The 20,523-nt window shown below is 36.5% G+C and overlaps 1 pseudogene across 1 annotated transcript; it reads left to right on the forward strand.

Moving 5' to 3' along the window:
* The first annotated feature begins 380 nt into the window (after window positions 1-380).
* On the forward strand, window positions 381-2,683 carry LOC146915107 (cationic peroxidase 2-like; annotated as a pseudogene). The gene is made up of 3 exons (XR_015013244.1): window positions 381-1,313; window positions 1,463-1,631; window positions 1,970-2,683. The product of XR_015013244.1 is annotated as a cationic peroxidase 2-like (transcript).
* Window positions 2,684-20,523: the final 17,840 nt, after the last annotated feature.

Raw genomic sequence — 20,523 nt, forward strand, 5'->3', positions numbered from 1 at the left:
TTTTTCTAGTAAATTGTGCATCATTGGTTTTAAAGCAAGAAGATCCTGCTGAATCTTGTAGAATCTTATGAGGCAGATAAATCGTTAAAATTGTTGTAAAATATTGAAATATGTCCAAATAGTAATCAACATATAAAAATGAGCAAACAATTAAATATTAAAGAGAATAAACAAGAGAGATTAATGGCATAAAAATAGCTAATAATAAAAACAAGTTGGTGTAGTTATGCCATGGCCAACCAAGACAGTGACTTTGTTACGCCCTAGGACATATACTGTCTTACTTGGTCATGGCATGATTACACCAACAAGCGTTTATTGTTAGCAATTTTTTATGTCATTATTATCTCTTGTTTATTATCTTTAATATTTAATTGTTTGCTAATTTTTATATGATTACTATTTGGATATACTTTGAATATTTTACATCATTTTTAAATATTTATCCGTGTCATAAGTGCAGATCCCCCAAGATTCAGTAGGCTCTTTTTGGTTTAAAACCAAGGATACACAATTTACTAGAAGAAATATCGCCAAGAAGATCCATACAAAACAAGAAAAAAAAAAGGGGGAATACTTAAAAAATCAGAGGGTCCGCTAAATATCGTTGAATTTTGTTTAATAATTTGATTGAAATTTTGTAAGAGGCAACACCTACTCTTGGAGGCTCTCTGACGAATGATTCTACAAATGAATGGGTTGCTTTAGAAAAAAATTGTTACAATGTTTTTGTTTTTCATGACTTAAAATTTTATAAGAGGCAACACCTACTCTTGTGCTTTGAATATTCCATTTCATTACACAATAATCATCACATACAAAAGCTTTATATTCACCTAAAGTCCTAAACAGAGACATATATTTCATCTCATATAATTAAGCTTCCTTTTTAGTTCACTTATAGAGCATTTTAAAAAATCTAATATAAATGGAGGGTAGTTTGTTTAAGGTTGTGTTTCTCTTACTTGTTTTGGGTATTATGAACACATTAGTGCATGGACAAGGCACACGTGTAGGATTCTATTCAAGTACATGTTCTCAAACAGAATCCTTTGTTAACATCCCACGTTAACTCTGATTCTTCTATGGCTCCTGGTTTACTTAGGATGCACTTCCATGATTGCTTTGTCCAAGGTTGTGACGCATCTGTTCTCATTGCCGGCTCGGGCTCTGAGAGAACAGCATTTCCAAACCTTGGTTTAAGAGGTTTTGAAGTTAATGATGATGCTAAGACAAAACTCGAGGCTGCATGTCCCGGTGTTGTCTCTTGTGCTGATATAGTTACCGTTGCTGCTCGTGATTCCGTTGTTCTGGTAATTATCTAACTTAACTATATATTGAACAAGTGATAGTAAAGGAGACACTGCTAGAAAATGTTGAATTAGTTACACAAATACAAGTTTTATGTTCATGAATTTAGTCATCAATAATTTTTTTTTTAAGAGACTCATTATTCTATTAGAACCATCAATAACATGCTTCTCTCCAAGTTCCTACCGGGCGTAGAGACGGACGCGTGTCACATGCTTCTGATGTCAATAACATGCCCGTTCCTAGTGATTCTGTTGATGTGCAGAAACAAAAGTTTGCAGCAAAAGGTCTTAACACACATGACATTGTCATCGTAGTTTGTAAGTGATATTTTCAAAATTTATTTATCACTTTAGAGTTACATATATATTGAAGTTTCATTCACATTAATTTTAGTCCCACCTATTATTCCTTTTGTGACATAACAGTATAATTACATGTGTTATTTATTAATTTTCTATGAATATATCATGGGTCTTGTTAACGAGTGCTTCCGGGACACTCTTTAAGCATACCAAATTTTAGCAATTATTTTTTTAAAAAGTCAACTATTACAAATTTCAATGCACTCAATACACAACTTTTCATAAAAAATTTACTAATTAAAGTGCTTAAAAAGTGTCCGGAGGCACTCGTTAACATTTCCCATATATCATAGGTGGACATACAATTGGTACAACAGCATGTCAATTCTTCAGTAACGGATTGAGAAACTTCACTACAAATGGTGCTGCTGACCCTTCAATAGACCCTTCGTTTCTTTCACAATTACAAACACTTTGTGCTCAAGACAGCGGTGCAAATTCGATAATTCTTGCTATGCTAATTGAGAAACGGACGTAGAATTCTTCAATCTGATCAAGCATTGTGGAATGATGCTTCCACAGACATTTGTGCAAAGATACTTGGGTTTAAGAGGGTTGCTTGGATTAACATTTATCGTTGAATTTGGGAAATCAATGGTAAAAATGAGCAACATTGGATATGTTCTGCTTTCAACTAAATGCATATATATATGGTTTTATTGATTGGTTTGTCTTGTTGGCATGTTTGCCATTGAAGTGCATAATATTTTGACTTTTTCTAATTATACCCTATATATTCCTGATTACACCCCAAAAAGACAAAATTACCCTTTCATAAAATTTGATTTTCAAAAAGCCTCTTCCTTCGTTCTTGGTTACACCCAAAACCCCTTTTCCTTAAACTCAGTTTAAGTAGATCATGTAAATTTAGTTTAAGTAGGGCAAGTAAACTTAATTTAAGTAGGTCATGTAAACTGAGTTTAAGTGTACATATCAACATTGTTCAATAATTCTACGTAATTTTATTTTAAGTATGTACATGTAAACTCAGTTTAAGTAGGTCATGTAAACTCAATTTAAGTAGGTTCATGTAAACTGAGTTTAAGTAAGTCATGTCAGTTTAAGTAGGATCTTGTAAACTTAGTTTAAGTAGGTCATGTTAACTAAGTTTAAGTAGGTCATGTAAACTCAGTTTAAGTAGGTTCATGTAAACTAGTTTACATGAACCTACTTAAACTGATTTTACATGAACCTACTTAAACTGAATTTAAGTTAACCTCAACAATGTAAAATGAAACCATCGTACAATGCAGTTGAAAAGAAGAAAAATTGAAACTAACATTATTGGAAAAGAAGAAGACATTCACTAGATGTTTTGATTCACTCTTTAATCTTCCATAGAAATTGATTGAAAATCAGATTGTTTGATCGTTTGTGGGTGAAAGAGGGTAAAACTCAGTGACAATGAATAAAATCAAAGTTTTAATAAAATTTATATCAAAGCACAATAGCTCCATTGCCTCAGGAAAATGCGAAAAAGAAATGATGTTTGAAAATGGTTTTTCTGAGAAGGATGGAAGAAAAAATCAGAAGTGAAGTGAGGAAGAAGGAGAACTGTGTTATATAGCCGTGTAAGGGTTTAGGGTAATGATGGTTAAACATCGATATTCGCCTGTTAATGAAGGCCACATGGCCACTACCCAAGGGTGCGGTTTTTTCGAGAAAGTGGAAAGTTAGAAGGTTCAATATTAACTTTATATTTACTTTAAATTTTGACGATTGATATTCCTGGAGAACTTCTAAGTTTCTAGTATATTTTTCTCATTATTAAATACAAGGAAACTTGAAGTAAAGCAATATTCAAAGAAATTTAGTATATTCAAAGCAATTTAGCAATATTCAAAGCAATATTTAGTATATTTTTCTAAAATTTCGAATGTGTTTGAATCATATTCAAAGAAATTTGAAGTAAAGCAATAACTTAAGCATTAAAACAGACAACACCGTTAAAAGATTGAAAATACTACAGTCGAAACAAATAACTGAGAATTCAGAAAGAGACAATAAGTTTCTTTAAAATTTACAAAGTACAAGAAATGCTAAATTTCAAACTCATCCCTGAGTGTGTTGAGATATGCCTTCGAATGAGCCAACTTGCTGCTAAGGCAATCTAGTTTGATAGTTAATGACTTCAGCATTTTGTCTTTTGGATTCGTTGACCTTCTCAATGGTAAGACTTGCCTCTTTTCTGAGATTTTTATCCTTTGCCAAGAGACCTTCTTTCTTTGAATCCAATTCTTGGATTTCCTTCTTATAATTGGAGATGGTATGATTATACTCTTCAATTTTATCCTGGACAACTGGAACCTCTTTTTTAAAGTCGTCGATCTTTTTCTTGGTTTCTTCGATCCCATCTAGGAGCTCATCCTTGTGCTTGATCAGATCTGCAAGTTTGGCTTGACCACCCCTATGCCTTTATAGATCGACAACAACATGATCCAAAAGAGGCTCCAACTCGACGACAAATTTGATAAATTTATCTTCAAGAGAAGAGTTGGTAAGCATATGAAGAAGATCCTTAACCTTAGGAATGACACTTTCATCATTTTAATTTTTTTGGAATAAATCAACTTCTAAGACTTGAGTTCGAAGTTCAAGAAGCAAACTAGCATGAGAACTTTCTGGATGCTCACTTACAGTACCAACTGAGGGTTCTATACTAGTCTTCGAAGAGAAAATATCAAGACTCGTGCTCCATACGGATCTCGGTCTTTCAATGCTTGAAATTCCTCTTGACTCATCGTTGCACTGGTAGACTTTGTCATTTTGTACTTTCAAAAAGAAAATACCAATATATGTGAAAGTACAAACAGAAGACTTACTTCGTCTTCACTTTGTCTTGTCCTCTTCGAAGAACGCTCTGAAGTGTCAGCTTTTTTCCTCTTTCGATCTTGTCAAAGAATCACATGAACAGTGAATAAATCAAATCAAAAAGAAGAGGAGAAAAGTTACGACATTAGATAGATTATTACATCTTTCTTTTCTGGTTCCTGAGTTTTGCCTTTCTTTGAAGAGGCACCAACTTTCAACGTGCTCTCCTTCCCAACTCCAGACTTTTGCCTTGATGGTATAGGTACAACTAGAAATGAGCAGAAAGAACAAGTAAGTTTTGCAATAAAGTAAGTGTGTGTGTTAACCTTGATCCCAAAAGAGGTCTTTTTTTGCAAAGATGCTTACCAACCTCTATAAGAGATTTGATGCGAATTTGATCTAAGCCATAGTGTAAACGACCTCGAAACAGTTTCGAAGTACTTTTGGAAAGCCTGAATTTCTCGGATGTGCGCACCTTTTGCTTTCTTCGTCTTCTTCTGCAGAAGATTAAAAGCAGATATCAGTTCATAAAGCAAAGTGTCCAGGTTCACTTCTTTTCTTCTGTCGACGAAATATCCTCACCACCATTTAAAGAACGACTTAGTATATTCATATGAGAGTTCGAAATGGACAGGTTTGAAGTCTGGAACCACTTCGTTGAATTTATGAAGATAAGTTCACAATTGTTGTTCTGACTTCGGTCTCTTTATGTCCCCTTTAGCTTTGAAAAATGAGCTGGGATGGGTTTGAATTAAACCGAATTACCTTGCCACTAAGTTTGGATGATAGCCAAATGCACCATAAGAATCTGTAGTGGTATTGGGGCATGTCCTACTAGAGAGGAGAGTAGGAGTCAAGTAAGCTCTCCAAATGGCGTTAGTTTCTTCTTCGTGTTCGACGTCTTTGGCAGGAACTCCCTAACGAACCAGTTTGGTCCAGATATCCTTGTCGAAAATGGGGCTAAAAAAGGCATGAAGATGTCACAATCCAAAAAGACTTTAAAAGATTCTGAAAAAAGCTTTTAGCTAGTTTTGGTTTCTTTATATCGAAATAACGCAAGGCCAAGTCCTCAGTGGATCTTTTGTCATATGCCTCTTCGAAGTCTTCAGGAAGAAAGGCTAAAAGCCATAGTTGAAATAACCAGATAGGGCTAGGGATAATCAGACTCTGAACTTGGTCCCTCATGTCAGCTGCTCCATCCTTTAGGAATTCATACAAACAACCTACGATAAGTTTGCTAAGGCAAACTTGTTTTCCCTCATGCAGTTGATAAGCTATGGTTCTATAATTCTTCGCCACTTGAATGGATCTTGTGCAAAGGACATACATAGATAAACAATAGGTCAAGAAGACTATATGTTCATCATCCGAAACTTCCTTATCATTAGGTTTATGTTGATTTTTTATATAGGGACCACAAGTGGCTTTGACAGAATCGAAGGTAACGACTGACTCACATTTGCATGGGTAAAATGTTTCACTAGTGGGTTTTAAGCCTGTAATGGATGTAACATCTAACAATGTACGCGTACGCATGCCACATTTCAAATGCAAACTACTGGTCGAACTATTCCATAAATAGAGTGCAGCCAATAGCTTATATTTTTGGTATCTATGACCTTGTCTCGATAGCTGAATAAGGTTAAAAATGCCTAAATCCTTCCAGAAACTACTTTATGTTTCTCTATCCTATCGAACCATGCAATATAGTCTTCGACTTTATCAATTCTTGGAGCTGCCCTAAAAACCCTAGTATCTAAATAATGGAGGTTGTAAGGTTCGTCAGGGTTTTTAGTGAAGATAAGAGGTGAATTCGTCTTATCATGGGGAAAGAATGCTTTAGTTTCTTCTCTTTCATCTCTCTCAATGGGTCCTAAATACACATACGATGAATTAGAGAAAGGAATCAATACCTGGGATTTCCAGATGTTAGCTTTTTCCTCTTTCAATTCCAGTTCGTCGGCGAACCAGTCATTTCCAGGTTGGTGTTGTATTGAAAATTTTTGCAACCCTTGTTCCGGTGTAGATTGCGAAGCACTTTCCTCGTTGTTCGTCATAACGACAAGAAAATTATGAAGGATGGTAAGTTTTCAGAAGGATAAATATTCATTTGATGAAGATGATGAACTTTCGCAATAGAGGAGAAAAAGAAGAAAATGTAAAGTTCAGAAAATGAACTAAAAAAGGGAAGAAGAAAAGGTTTATACCTTTTTTATAGTCTAAGATTGTCAACAACTGTCAACATTTTAGGTTGACAGCTATTAAAAAATAAAGAAAGTGGTAGTTCCCAGATATTGGAACGTGGCCCACTAAGTAGGATTTGATGACATCACAAAAGGTTTTTCAACTGCCTTTAGGTACTAATACTGATGACATCATTCGTTTCGACTAAACAAAATGTATTCAGCAAATTCAAAAATGTCATTTTCTTTCTCTATCTGGAGATATAGACGAAAAAGACATTTTTGGGGGGAATTTTGTTAGCCTGTATTTTCGATAGGCTACAATAAATGCAGACAATGAAGTTTGACTTAGGTTTCGAAGAGATTTAAAGAGTTCGATTCACCGGTCTGATAGAATTTATGGACATAAAAGAGATTTTCTAGATAAAGAAGCCAAGCAAACGGTTATTGTCGAAGGATGTCATTCGAAATTCAAATCGAAGGGATGCTTGTGGTAGTTATTAGCAGTTACATTCGACCGTATCTGTGTAGGTAGTTACTTAGTATAAATAGTAGTTTTTCATAGGAAAAATGGGTCACAACGTATGAATCTATGTACCAATTTACATTCAATCAATGCAATTTACGTTTGTTTCTTTAAATTCCATTGCAATTTACTTGTTTTGTTCAAACAATTTACTTTATTCCTTTGAAGATAATTTCGACGGGTTCAACCTTTGTTGGATTCGACGGTTATATTCATATTTTGTATAACAACATCAAGAACATTCATCATTTTATGAAAAATAACAAACACAATATGTCCTAAAGATTTATTGGTTGATCTTGCAAGTAACTATTTTTAAACCAGCGGTTGTTTACCAAAAACCAAGGTAAACAAGGAATTGGGAAGAGAATTCTGTTGGAACAAAATGTGTTTAACAATAAACCTTAAAGAGTTTTGATGATAACAAGGTATTAAAAATTGTAAATTGGACTAGCTAATATTTGTTCAAGTGTACAGGACCTTAATTAAAAATTTACATCATTTATTGGTTCTGAATGAGCAAATGAAGAGCTAAAGGAATCAACAATAATTGAAGCTTAGCGCTTCTGAAGGCAACTCGCTCCTGAAGAGAAAAGTGCTCCTGAAGAAAAGCCGCTCCTGAAGTTAGTAAAGCGCTCCTGAAGAATAGTGCTCCTGAAGACAAGAGGTCCAGAAGCCACATCATCAGAAGCTGCGTTATCAGAAGTTGTATCATTCAGAAGCTTCATCATCAGAAGCTATGTTATCAGAAGCTGCCTAATCAGAAGCCATTTCACCAGAAGCTGAAGATCAACTGAATTTGAGGAATTCAAGGATTCAAGAGCTGTGTCATAGATCGAAATTCATCAAAGGACAACAAAAGATCAGTGGAATTTTGCAACGGTCATTTCAAAGGTGTTTGAAGCCATGTGCTTGCAATTTGGACGAAAGCGTTGACATTGTAATATTGTACGAACTGTATAACCACCTTCTCCACTACTCTGTTTTGTGTCCACGCTACAAGACAAGAAAACAGCTCCAGAATACGGCTTCGCCTGCATAGATGTTCCTTTGGATAAGGAATGGATTTCAAATTGGTTCTTCAAAGGACAACAACCAAATCAGGCTAAAGATCATTGGTGAAAGATCAAGCTTCAACAATGACTCTTTGATGTGCTGGCAATTTCACAACGTCTCTTTCACACCTCTATATAAAGGAGTGAAGACTTAGAGAATTGGTAATGCAAGAACGCTAAACAAAAGACTCTCATACAAGTGCCAAACCTCTGCTGAAATTGTTCTGCATTCACTTAGAATTTCTGTGTCTCAAAGTCTTCTCTTAGAAATTCTTAAGTCATTGAGTCTGTATCTGATTTGTATTGCGAGCACCTCTGATTGTATATCAAGTGTTCAACCTTAAACAATTTTCTGTGTAATTTTGTTTAGTTAGAAGTCTCTTGCAGTTGTGCTTGAGCAGGAAGTCTCTTGATTGTGTTCTTGAGCAAAGGAAGTCTCTTGCTTGTGTGCTTGAGCAAAGGAAGTCTCTTGCTTGTGTGCTTGAGCAATTGTAATCAAATATTACTCTTAGTGAAATCTCCTTGGAAGTGTAAGGGGGACTGGACTACTTCCGGATTGTGGAAGGAACCAGTATAATTGCTTTGTGTCGTTCTTCTTCTCTCTCTCTGTTTTATTCCGCTGCATTTAGATTCTGATAATCACTTCAGAAGCTGTCTCACTTAGCTTCTGATCAAGTGTGTTCAGTTTTAGGAGAAACGAAGAATTTTTCAAAACACAATTCAACCCCCCTTCTTGTGTTTTTCTCACCTTCAATTGGTATCTAGAGCCTTGGTCTGTTGTGTAACACTTAACCGTGCAACAATCAAAGATCTGAGAAAAACATGTCTACTCCTCCTCCTACTGGTTCTGATGATACTAGCTATAAACATGTCTCACATGATTATAGTGATAGTAAGAAATCCAGTGTTGGAAAGATTCCCAAATTCAATGGAGATGCTGAAGAATTTTCTTGGTGGAAGACCAACTTTTACAGTTATATCATGAGCCTAGATGAAGAATTATAGGATATTCTGGAAGATGGTGTTGGTGATTTAGTCCTTGATGAAGAAGGAGCTGTTGTGGATAGAAAGAAACATACTCCTGAGTTGAAGAAACTCTACAAGAAGCATCATATTATCAGAGGAGCTCTTGTCACTGCTATACCCAAAGCATAGTACATGAAGATGAGTGACAAATCCACTGCTAAAGCTATGTTTGCTTCACTCTGTTCAAACTACGAAGGCAGAAAGAAGGTCAAAGAAGCTAAAGCTCTCATGCTTGTACATCAGTATGAGTTATTCAAGATGAAGGATGATGAAACTATTGAAGAGATGTACTCAAGGTTTCAAACCTTAGTCTCTGGGCTACAAATTCTAAAGAAGAGCTATGTTGCTTCTGACCATGTGAGCATGATACTCAGAAGCTTACCTACAAGATGGAGACCAAAGGTGACTGCCATTGAGGAAGCTAAAGATTTAAACACTTTAAGTGTCGAAGATCTTGTTAGTTCTCTCAAAGTTCATGAGTTAAGTCTTAATGAACATGAGTCTACTAAGAAGAGTAAATCAATAGCTCTTCCATCCAAAGGCAAGTCATCAAAAGCTCTCAAAGTGGTTGAATCCGAAGAGGAAGAGCAATCAAGTTCAGATTCTGAACCAGATGTTGCTGAAATGGCCATGCTCTCAAACAGACTTCAATATCTGGCCAAGAAGAACAAAAAGTTTTTAACCAAGAGGAGTAACTCCAGAAGCTCAAGGAAAGAAGATCAGAAGGGATGCTTCAACTGTAAGAAGCCTGGACATTTCATTGCTGAATGCCCTGATCTTTAAAGAGAAAAGTCAAAGGACAAGTCAAAGAGGTCTACATTGAAACCAAGCAAATTCAAGAAGCAGATCAAGCAAAGTTTAATGGCAACCTGGGATGATTTGGGAAGTGAATCTGGATCTGATAAAGAGGAAGCTGATGAAGATGCAAAGGTAGTTGTTGGGCTGGTAGCAACAGCAACTTCAGAAGCTGGATCAGATTCAGACTCAGAAGATGAAAACGAGGTATATTCCAAAATTCCCAGAGATGAACTTGTTGAGTCACTTAAAGAACTTCTTACACATTTTGAAGTAAGAACCAATGAGTTGAAAGATTTAAAAGAAAAATATGTTGATTTGGTGAAACAGCAAAAATCAACTCTATTGGATCTGAAAGCTTCTGAACAAGGACTTAGGGGCTTTGACTTCATGTGTAAAACGTATGAAGATCAGCTCAGGTTCTTATGTCAGAAGCTACAAGAAAAGTGTAATGAAAAACCTTTAAGTAACCATGAAATTTCTCTTGAAGATTTTATTATATCTGGCATTGACAGAAGCAGAGTGGCTTCTATGATTTATAGCATTTACAAGAACAATGGCAGAGGAATTGGTTTTCCAGAAGTGAAACTTGAGAAAACCAATCTAAAATCTTGTTGTGAATGCATCAAGGAAGGTCTGAAAACCTTCTTTGTACTTGAAGGTGCTGAGTTGGAAACTGTTGTTCAATCAGAACCTGAAGCTTCTAGTTCTAAGGCTAAGATTACTTCAAAGCCAAAGAACTCTAAGTCAAAGGCTATGATAAAATCTGATTCCAAGACTTCAAAGATCAGGATCCTGAAAAGATCAGAACATGTACCTCAGAGTCTGGTGAAGCCAAAATCTGAGGTTCTGAAGTCTAGGTTTCAGAAGAAGACAGTTACTGCTTCTGAAGTACCAAAACCAAAGGTAATGGTTAATCATAAGCAACCTAACTCACAGCACAAGGTACAAGGAGCGAAGAGTAAAGCCTTAAGCACTAACCTTCCAGGACCCATAGGACAATGGGTACCTAAATCTGAAAATGTCAATGATGCAGGTATGTCTAAGAGCAGCACCAAAGCAAAGATCATGGTACCTAGACAGTAGTTGCTCAAGACACATGACAGGAGAAAAGTCCAGTTTTCTCAGCCTAACAATGAAAGAGGGAGGAAATGTGAAATTTGGAGGCAACCAGTCAGGCAAGATCATAGGTACAGGAACTATTGGTAATTCCTCTACCTCAATTAATAATGTATGGTTAGTAGATGGTCTTGAACATAACCTTTTGAGCATTAGTCAATTTTGTGATAGTGGTTATGATGTGCTTTTTGAGAAAACCAACTGTACAATAATCAACAAGGAAGACACATCCATTGTGTTCAAGGGAAAGAGAGTTGATAATGTCTATAAAATCAATTTTTCTGAACTGGCTGATCAGAAGGTGATTTGCCTTCTATCAGTGAATGATAAGAAATGGATGTGGCACAGAAGGTTGGGACATGCTAACTGGAGGTTAATCTCTAAGCTTAGTAAGTTACAACTTGTCAAAGGGCTACCATACATTGACTATCATTCAGATGCACTCTGTGGTGCATGTCAGAGAGGGAAAATTGTGAAATCATCTTTTAAAACCAAAGACATTGTTTCAACCTCAAGACCCTTAGAACTACTTCACATTGATTTATTTGGACCAGTGAGTACTGCATCCTTGTATGGAAGTAAATATGGATTAGTCATTGTTGATGATTACAGCAGATGGACTTGGGTGAAATTCCTGAAAAGTAAGGATCATGCATATGAGGTATTCAGTAACTTCTGCACACAAATTCAAACTGAAAAAGAGTCAAAGATTTTGAAAATCAGAAGTGATCATGGTGGAGAATTTGAAAATGAGCCATTTGAAGCTTTTTGTGAAAAACATGGAATTATCCATGAATTCTCTTCTCCTAGAACTCCACAACAAAATGGGGTTGTAGAGAGAAAGAATAGAACTTTACAAGAAATGGCCAGAACCATGATCCATGAAAACAATTTGGCTAAACATTTTTGGGTAGAAGCAGTGAATACAGCATGTTATGTTCAAAACAGGATCTATATTAGACCTATTTTGGAGAAAACAACATATGAACTCTTTAAAGGAAGAAAACCCAATATCTCTTATTTTCATCAATTTGGATGTACATGTTACATTCTGAACAACAAGCTCTACCTAAAGAAATTTGATGCCAAGGCCCAAAGAGGAATCTTCTTAGGTTACTCTGAAAGGTCAAAGGCATACAGAGTGTAAAATTCAGAGACACTCTGTGTTGAAGAATCTATGCACGTTAAATTTGATGACAAAGAGCTTGAAGATAAAACTTCAAAGCAGGGTGAAAGTGTTGCAGAGATACAGGTTCCTGAAGCTAATCCAGAACCTGATCAGATAGCTGAATCTGAAGAAAGTCCAGAAGCCGAACCCACATCAGAAGCGCAAAATGAAACTGCTTCTGATGAAGCACAAGATGGCTCACATTAAGAAGATCCTCCCAGAATCACCTTCAAGCACAATTCTTCACATCCTGAGGAACTAATCATTGGAAACAAAGATAGTCCAAGGAGAACAAGATCATACTTCAGACAAGAAGAGTCAATGATTGGACTGATCTCAATGATTGAACCTACAAAAGTTGAAGAAGCACTTTCAGTGATGGATGGATCTTAGCTATGCAAGAAGAGTTAAATCAATTTCAAAGAAATGATGTGTGGGATCTGGTACCCAAACCTCAGCACATGAACATTATTGGAACAAAATGGGTATTCAGAAACAAGTTGAATGAGCAAGGAGAAGTAACAAGAATCAAAGCCTGACTTGTTGCACAAGGGTATAGTCAACAAGAAGGCATTGATTACACTGAAACATTTGCTCCAGTTGCAAGATTGGAAGCAATCAGGTTACTTCTTTCCTATGCAGTTAATCATGGCATAATATTGTATCAAATGGATGTCAAGAGTGCATTTCTTAATGGCGTCATAGAAGAAGATGTGTATGTCAAGCAACCTCCTGGATTTGAGGATATTAAATATCCTGACCATGTTTTTAAACTGAAGAAATCACTATATGGCTTGAAACAAGCTCCCAGAGCTTGGTATGATAGACTAAGTAATTTCTTATTCAAAAATGATTTTAAAAGAGGACAGGTTGATACAACACTCTTCAGAAGGACCCTTGGGAAAGATATTCTTGTTGTGCAAATATATGTTGATGATATAATATTTGGTTCTACTAATGCATCTCTTTGCAAGGAATTTTCTAAGTTAATGCAGGATGAATTTGAAATGAGCATGATGGGAGAGCTGAAGTTCTTCCTGGGCATTCAAATTAATCAATGCAAAGATGGAGTCTATGTTCATCAATCAAAGTATACAAAGGAGCTTCTGAAGAAGTTCAAGCTTGAAGATTGTAAAGTGATGAACACTCCAATGCACCCTACGTGCACCTTAAGCAAAGAAGATGAAGGAGCTAAAGTTGATCAGAAGCTGTATAGAGGTATGATTGGTTCTTTGTTATACCTTACTGCATCTAGGCCAGATATTTTATTCAGTGTATACTTGTGTGCAAGATTCCAATCAGATCCTAGAGAATCTCATATGACTGCTGTCAAGAGAATCTTCAGGTATTTGAAAGGAACAACTAATCTTGGACTCCTTTATAGGAAATCCTTATATTATAAGCTAATTGGATTCTGTGATGCTGATTATGCTGGTGATAGGATTGAAACAAAGTCAACCAGTGGCAATTGTCAATTTCTGAGTGATAATCTTATATCTTGGGCTAGCAAAAGACAAACAACTATTGCTATGTCTACAGCAGAAGCAGAATACATTTCAGCTGCAAGTTGTTGTACATAACTACTTTGGATGAAACATCAGTTGGAAGACTATCAGATAACTGCTAACAGTATTCCCATTTATTGTGATAATACTGCTGCTATTTGTTTGTCTAAAAATCCAATTTTGCATTCAAGAGCTAAGCACATTGAAATCAAACACCATTTTATCAGAGATTATGTTCAAAAAGGAATTTTAGATATACAATTCATTGATACTGAAAATCAATGGGCTGATATATTTACTAAGCCTTTAACTGTTGAAAGATTTGATTTTATAAAGAAAAATTTGAACATGCACTTTGTGTCTGATTAAATGATTGCTTACTCCTGAATAGGATTTTAGGTTCTGAAGTTAGTTCAGAAGCAGTAGTCCATCAGAAGCTCTTTATTGAGGTTCTGAGGAAAACTCGCTTCTGATGATGACGTCAGCATCTAAAGTCCAGAAGCTGGATTTTATGCTTCTGAATAGTAGAGTTAGTGGAAACGTTGGGAGTTACTTTTTATGGTAACTTCTGGCCCACTAACTTGGTAGTTACTCTGTGAACTTCTGACGTGGCCTGTTTGTATTGGTGTATAACTAAAAAGGGCAATGATGATTTAATAGCTTTGAAAGTACTTTTCACGCGCCCTCAATTTTGTCATTAATGTTATGTTTGTTTGTCTCTTTTGAATTGCAATCGTTTTACTTTTAACACTTTGTCAATTCACACACTACTCACTCACAACAAACACATTTTCTTTCAAACCTTTTGCGAAGTAGGCGCATTCTCTCAACCCTAGAACCCTAAAATCATCATCTTCTTCAAATCTTCTTCAATCATCAAATGGCATCATCAAGCTCAAAAGTTTCAGAATCTACTTCAAGCATGCAAGGCACATCAGAATCTGGGTCCGTGTACAAAGAGAAGACTATGGATATTCCATGGAAATCCTTAATAGTTCAAATAGAATCACCGGTGGACTTCGCTTCACTTAAGAAGTACGAAGTAGATATGGAAAGTTTGGTAGAAACTCAGAAGCTATCTGAGTATTTCAAGATGCTGAATGGGCCAACTTATGTGAACTTGGTCAAGGATTTCTGGTTAAGGGCTGAAATGTATAATGGAAAGCCTGCAAAGGTCATGGGTAAACAAGCTGGGTCAAAGAAAGGGAAAATGATCATGGATATGAATCCTACCTCTTTTGAAAGCTTAGAAATAAGGTCTGAAGTGATGGGCATTCCTATAACCATCACTGAGAATGTTATAGCCAAAGCTTGTAGAGTGGATGCAGAAGGAAGATTTCAAGAAATAGTCAAGAAGGAAGATGTCCTGCTAAAAGGCTACTTCAACACTCTTCTGGGTGGGAACAAAGATGTTAAGCCTTCTAAAATGAAGATTCACAACAGGATGTTAGTGAAATTCAGCAATGATTGCTTCTTTCAAAGAGCAGGAGGGTCTGATCATGGATCATCTCTGCTGGGCTATAAATGAAGGCACTGTTAGAGGAAGGAAACAAGTGCCCTATGGAAGATTGCTATCTGAGATCTTTTATCAAGGAAGGGTGGTGGATTTCTTGAAAAAGACAAGGAGTGCTTCTGATAGTTGCTTCAAAGTCTCTACTGCTGAAAGGACTATCAGTAGCAGGAGCTTATGTTCTATGAGGTTCATCAAGGAAACTCCTGAAGATGAGAAGTGGTTAGAGATGACTACTGCAGAAACTAAGATTATCAGGGACTTTCCTTCAATCTTTGAGGAAAGTAATCCTGATATCTTGGCTAAATCAGTAGTTGAGTATGTCTTGGAGGAAGATGCGAGCTCTCAGGAGGAAGCTGCTCCTGTTAAGAGAAAGAAAGTCAAGGGTACTTCTACATCAGAATCAGCTATTGATAAGGGCAAGCAACAGAAGGTTGCTAAGAGAAAGAGAGGGAAAGCTGAAACAGTTTATCACAAGGAAAAACTGGATGAAGCTATGGATGAGTTGGAAATAGAAGAAGTTGAGCCCAAGCTGAAGAAGAAAAAGGCACTTGTTGATATGAAAATCTCTATGGTTGAGCTGACTCCTGCCAAGGCCAAAATGGCTAAGGAAATTGCTGATTTTATGTTAGCAGATATAATGGAGAAGAAGAGAATTAGGGCTGCTTCTATTCCCATAAAAAGAAGTAAGGGCAGATCGTAGTCCATCATCACAGAAGAGCATCTGAACAAAGCTCTTGATGGGATAAAAGCAAAAGAGCACGAGAAGAAAGCATCTGGGCCAATCTTCACTCCAATGATGGAAGTTACCTCTGACATGAAGAAGCTGCTCAGATGCTAGCTAATCAACAAGAAAGGGAAGCTAAGAAGAGAAGGGATGGGGATGAAAGGCTTAAAGCCTCAGGCCTTGAACATTGTGATGAATTCTTCAAGAAGAAGTCTGAAGAAGTCAAAGAAGTGGTTGTTAAAGCTTCAGAAGTGGTTCTAAAAGCATCTGGTGCTACCACTTCAGAAGATGTCAAGGTATGTCAGATTCCAGTCACCTCTACCCCCATCTCACCCTTTTCACCACAAGCAACTGAGCAAGAAGAAGACACTTCTGTCTTAGAAAATCTTGCTCTTCACTATTCAGGTGAATTACCACTAGTCAAACCTAACTCAGAGAAAGCCTCTGAAGCAACTCCAGAAGCAACTGCTTCTGAAAAGGTTCTCTCAGAAAGCCCCCATCAACAACCACCTGAACCACTCAAACCCACATCACCTCCACAACCTCAATCACCAACTGTTAACATTGACCCCCAACTCAACTCTCAAACATCAACTTCACCACATCAACCACCAACCGAAACTGAAACCAACTCCCCACTTAACCAACAACCAGAAGAATCCTCTCACCAACACACTCCCATGGACATTGATCCTGACCAACCATCAACCTCAACCCAAGTTGAACAACTCACAATTCCAGAATCCATCCTTGTTCAAGATAATACTCTTAATGATTCTGACCTGGAAACCCTTGAACAACCACCCCTGGACATCCTGGAATCTGAACGTATTGACAATGAGCTACTCAAGATTCATTCTGAAATGCATGGTCTGGTGGATCAAAGGAGGACAATTGATCTCACCAATGCATATGAAGAAGCATGGACATCACTTCAGAACAGGGCTGCAGAGTTAATAGAAGTTGTTAAGGCCAAGTGCATCAGAATCAAGGAAGCTTCTGTCAGGAGATTAATGGAGAATCTGAGGCAAAGATTTAGAGTTGAAAATCCCAGATTGCTTCTGACAAACAAGCCATTCTTCTCAGAAGTGGATTATATGACAAGAGAAGCTAGAATGTTCAAGCTTCTGAGGCAGCAGATGGCACTGCAACAGCAAGAAGCTAAGGCAAGGGAATTGGAGCTTCTCCAGAAGCAACAACTTCTTGAAGATCAGTTGAAGCAACAATCTGAAGAAATGGAGAGGATGAGGAAACTACTTCAAACCAAACCTTAGTTGCACACCTTAGTGTTTATATACTGTTTGTTGTTTGTTTAATCCTGTCTATTTCCTGCTTCTAATCACTTCTTGTCTTAAGTTTCTTACTGCTTCTGAAACCTTCAAGGTTCTGATTCTTGAATGCCTGAATACTTTGTTTTGTTCATCTATATACTCATTGCTTGGCTATTATTTTTGTTTTAGATAGATTATGGGTTCTGATACTTTATTATACTCTCTTATAGTCTGAATTTTTTTCTCAAATCTTTTTGTCTTGATTTTTTTTTATTATTGTTTTTGATAATGACAAAAGGGGGAGTATATGTGATAGTATTTAAAGGCTCTGAGCCCCATTAATGATATTTGAAAACTTTGAAAAACTTATAACTTTTTGTCTTACCTAAAGAAGGGTGTATCAAAAAGGGGGAGTATCAAATTTCAAATAAAATTAATTGAACCACTCTTCTCATCTATAACTTATTTCTTTTTAAAGCTCTAAGATTTTTATTGCGCTAAAAATGAATTTAATTAACCTGGATAGAACTTAGGGGGAGCTTACAAACCTCACCTTAAAGACTATCAGACTCAGGGGGAGTTTGAGCTTACAAACCTCAGATTCTGAGCTTACAAACCTTAGAACCCCAAAGTCAACTTGTTAATTGGATTAACAACAATGGATCAATTTTAAATACTATTGTTTGTCATCATCAAAAAGGGGGAGATTGTTGGAACAAAATGTGTTTAACAATAAACCTTAAAGAGTTTTGATGATAACAAGGTATTAAAAATTGTAAATTGGACTAGCTAATATTTGTTCAAGTGTACTGGACCTTAATTAAAAAGTTACATCATTTATTAGTTCTGAATGAGCAAATGAAGAGCTAAAGGAATCAACAATAATTGAAGCTTAGTGCTTCTGAAGGCAACTCGCTCCTGAAGAGAAAAGTGCTCCTGAAGAAAAGCCGCTCCTAAAGTTAGTAAAGCGCTCCTGAAGAATAGTGCTCCTGAAGACAAGAGGTCCAGAAGCCACATCATCAGAAGCTGCGTTATCAGAAGATGTATCATTCAGAAGCTTCATCATCAGAAGCTATGTTATCAGAAGCTGCCTAATCAGAAGCCATTTCACCAGAAGTTGAAGATCAACTGAATTTGAGGAATTCAAGGATTCAAAAGCTGTGTCATAGATCTAAATTCATCAAAGGACAACAAAAGATCAGTGGAATTTTGCAACGGTCATTTCAAAGGTGTTTGAAGCCATGTGCTTGCAATTTGGACGAAAGCGTTGACATTGTACTATTGTACGAACTGTACAACCACCTTCTCCACTACTCTGTTTTGTGTCCACGCTACAAGACAAGAAAACAGCTCCAGAATACGGCTTCGCTTGCATAGATGTTCCTTTGGATAAGGAATGGATTTCAAATTGGTTCTTCATAGGACAACAACCAAATCAGGCAAAAGATCATTGGTGAAAGATCAAGCTTCAACAACGACTCTTTGATGTGCTGGCAATTTCACAACGTCTCTTTCACACCTCTATATAAAGGAGTGAAGACTTAGAGAATTGGTAATGCAAGAACGCTAAACAAAAGACTCTCATACAAGTGCCAAACCTCTGCTGAAATTGTTCTGCATTCACTTAGAATTTCTGTGTCTCAAAGTCTTATCTTAGAAATTCTTAAGTCATTGAGTCTGTATCTGATTTGTATTGTGAGCACCTCTGATTGTATATCAAGTGTTCAACCTTAAACAATTTTCTGTGTAATTTTGTTTAGTTAGAAGTCTCTTGCAGTTGTGCTTGAGCAGGAAGTCTCTTGATTGTGTTCTTGAGCAAAGGAAGTCTCTTGCTTGTGTGCTTGAGCAAAGGAAGTCTCTTGCTTGTGTGCTTGAGCAATTGTAATCAGATATTACTCTTAGTGAAATCTCCTTGGAAGTGCAACGGGGACTGGACTACTTCCGGATTGTGGAAGGAACCGGTATAATTGCTTTGTGTCGTTCTTCTTCTCTCTCTCTCTGTTTTATTCCGCTGCATTTAGATTCTGATAATCACTTCAGAAGCTGTCTCACTTAGCTTCTGATCAAGTGTGTTCAGTTTTAGGAGAAACGAAGAATTTTTCAAAACACAATTCAACCCCCCCTTCATGTGTTTTTCTCACCTTCAAATTCCTCCCATTTTTAAGTCTTCTGAGGCCTCTTGAATCTTCATTCTTTGTTTCCTTGAATCTTCACAATTCTTCGGATGTTCTTGATTTTCCGATTTGCATGATTTTTTCGTGAATTACTTCGAAAAACCCCTAAAATTGCTATGTTTCGGGAAAACTATAATTACATACTCAAATATAGAAAACATTACAAAAGTCCCGAAATCATAGGCGGGCTCATTCCTCCGATTGTTTCTCCCATAGGCGGGCTCATTCTTCCGATTCTTCCTCCAATAGGCGGGCTCATTCCTCCGATTCTTCCTCCAGTAGGCGGGCACATTCCTCCGATTCTTCCTCCAGTAGGGGGGCTCATTCCTCCGATTGTTCCTCCAACAGGCGGGGTTATTCCTCCGATTGTTCCTCCAATAGGTGGGGTCATTCCTCCGATTGTTCCTCCAATCGGTGGAAACATTCCTCCTACTGTTCCTCCAACAGATGGGGTCAATCCTCCAATTTTTCCTCCAACAGATGGGGTCATTCCTCCGGAAGTTGTTATGTAACACATGCAACATTTACTTGAAAAGAAGGAAAAAAACAACTTAGTGATGAGAATATTACTCATAACTTGTACCTTAATTTATGTTGATTGAATAATAAAAATAAGGAAGTAGCTTATTATAATTTTTTTTAGTAAATCATCTTTTTTTAGTAAATCACCATATATTGATTGCAAGAATTATGAATTTGGTCATCCATTCTTCCTCAAATTTTTCTTATCATTTATCTTGATATAAAAAGTTCCTTTCTTAAAGCAATTTTATTTGTTTTATACAAAAGGTGTTTCCTTTAAAACAAGACCGGACTAATAGATTAAGAGTCTAAAAAAAAAATTGAGGCTTTTTAAAATATATGATTTTAACCAAGTATTTATAAAAAACATTAAAAATAATTCATTTTGTATTGACCAAGGTGTTGACCAATAAATTAAACTATGTAATGTCAATAAATTATCTAATATATTATAA

The sequence above is a fragment of the Medicago sativa genome, chromosome 6 (assembly GCF_051527215.1).
Source record: "Medicago sativa cultivar Bolivia chromosome 6, Bolivia_mono, whole genome shotgun sequence".
Taxonomy (NCBI): domain Eukaryota; kingdom Viridiplantae; phylum Streptophyta; class Magnoliopsida; order Fabales; family Fabaceae; genus Medicago; species Medicago sativa.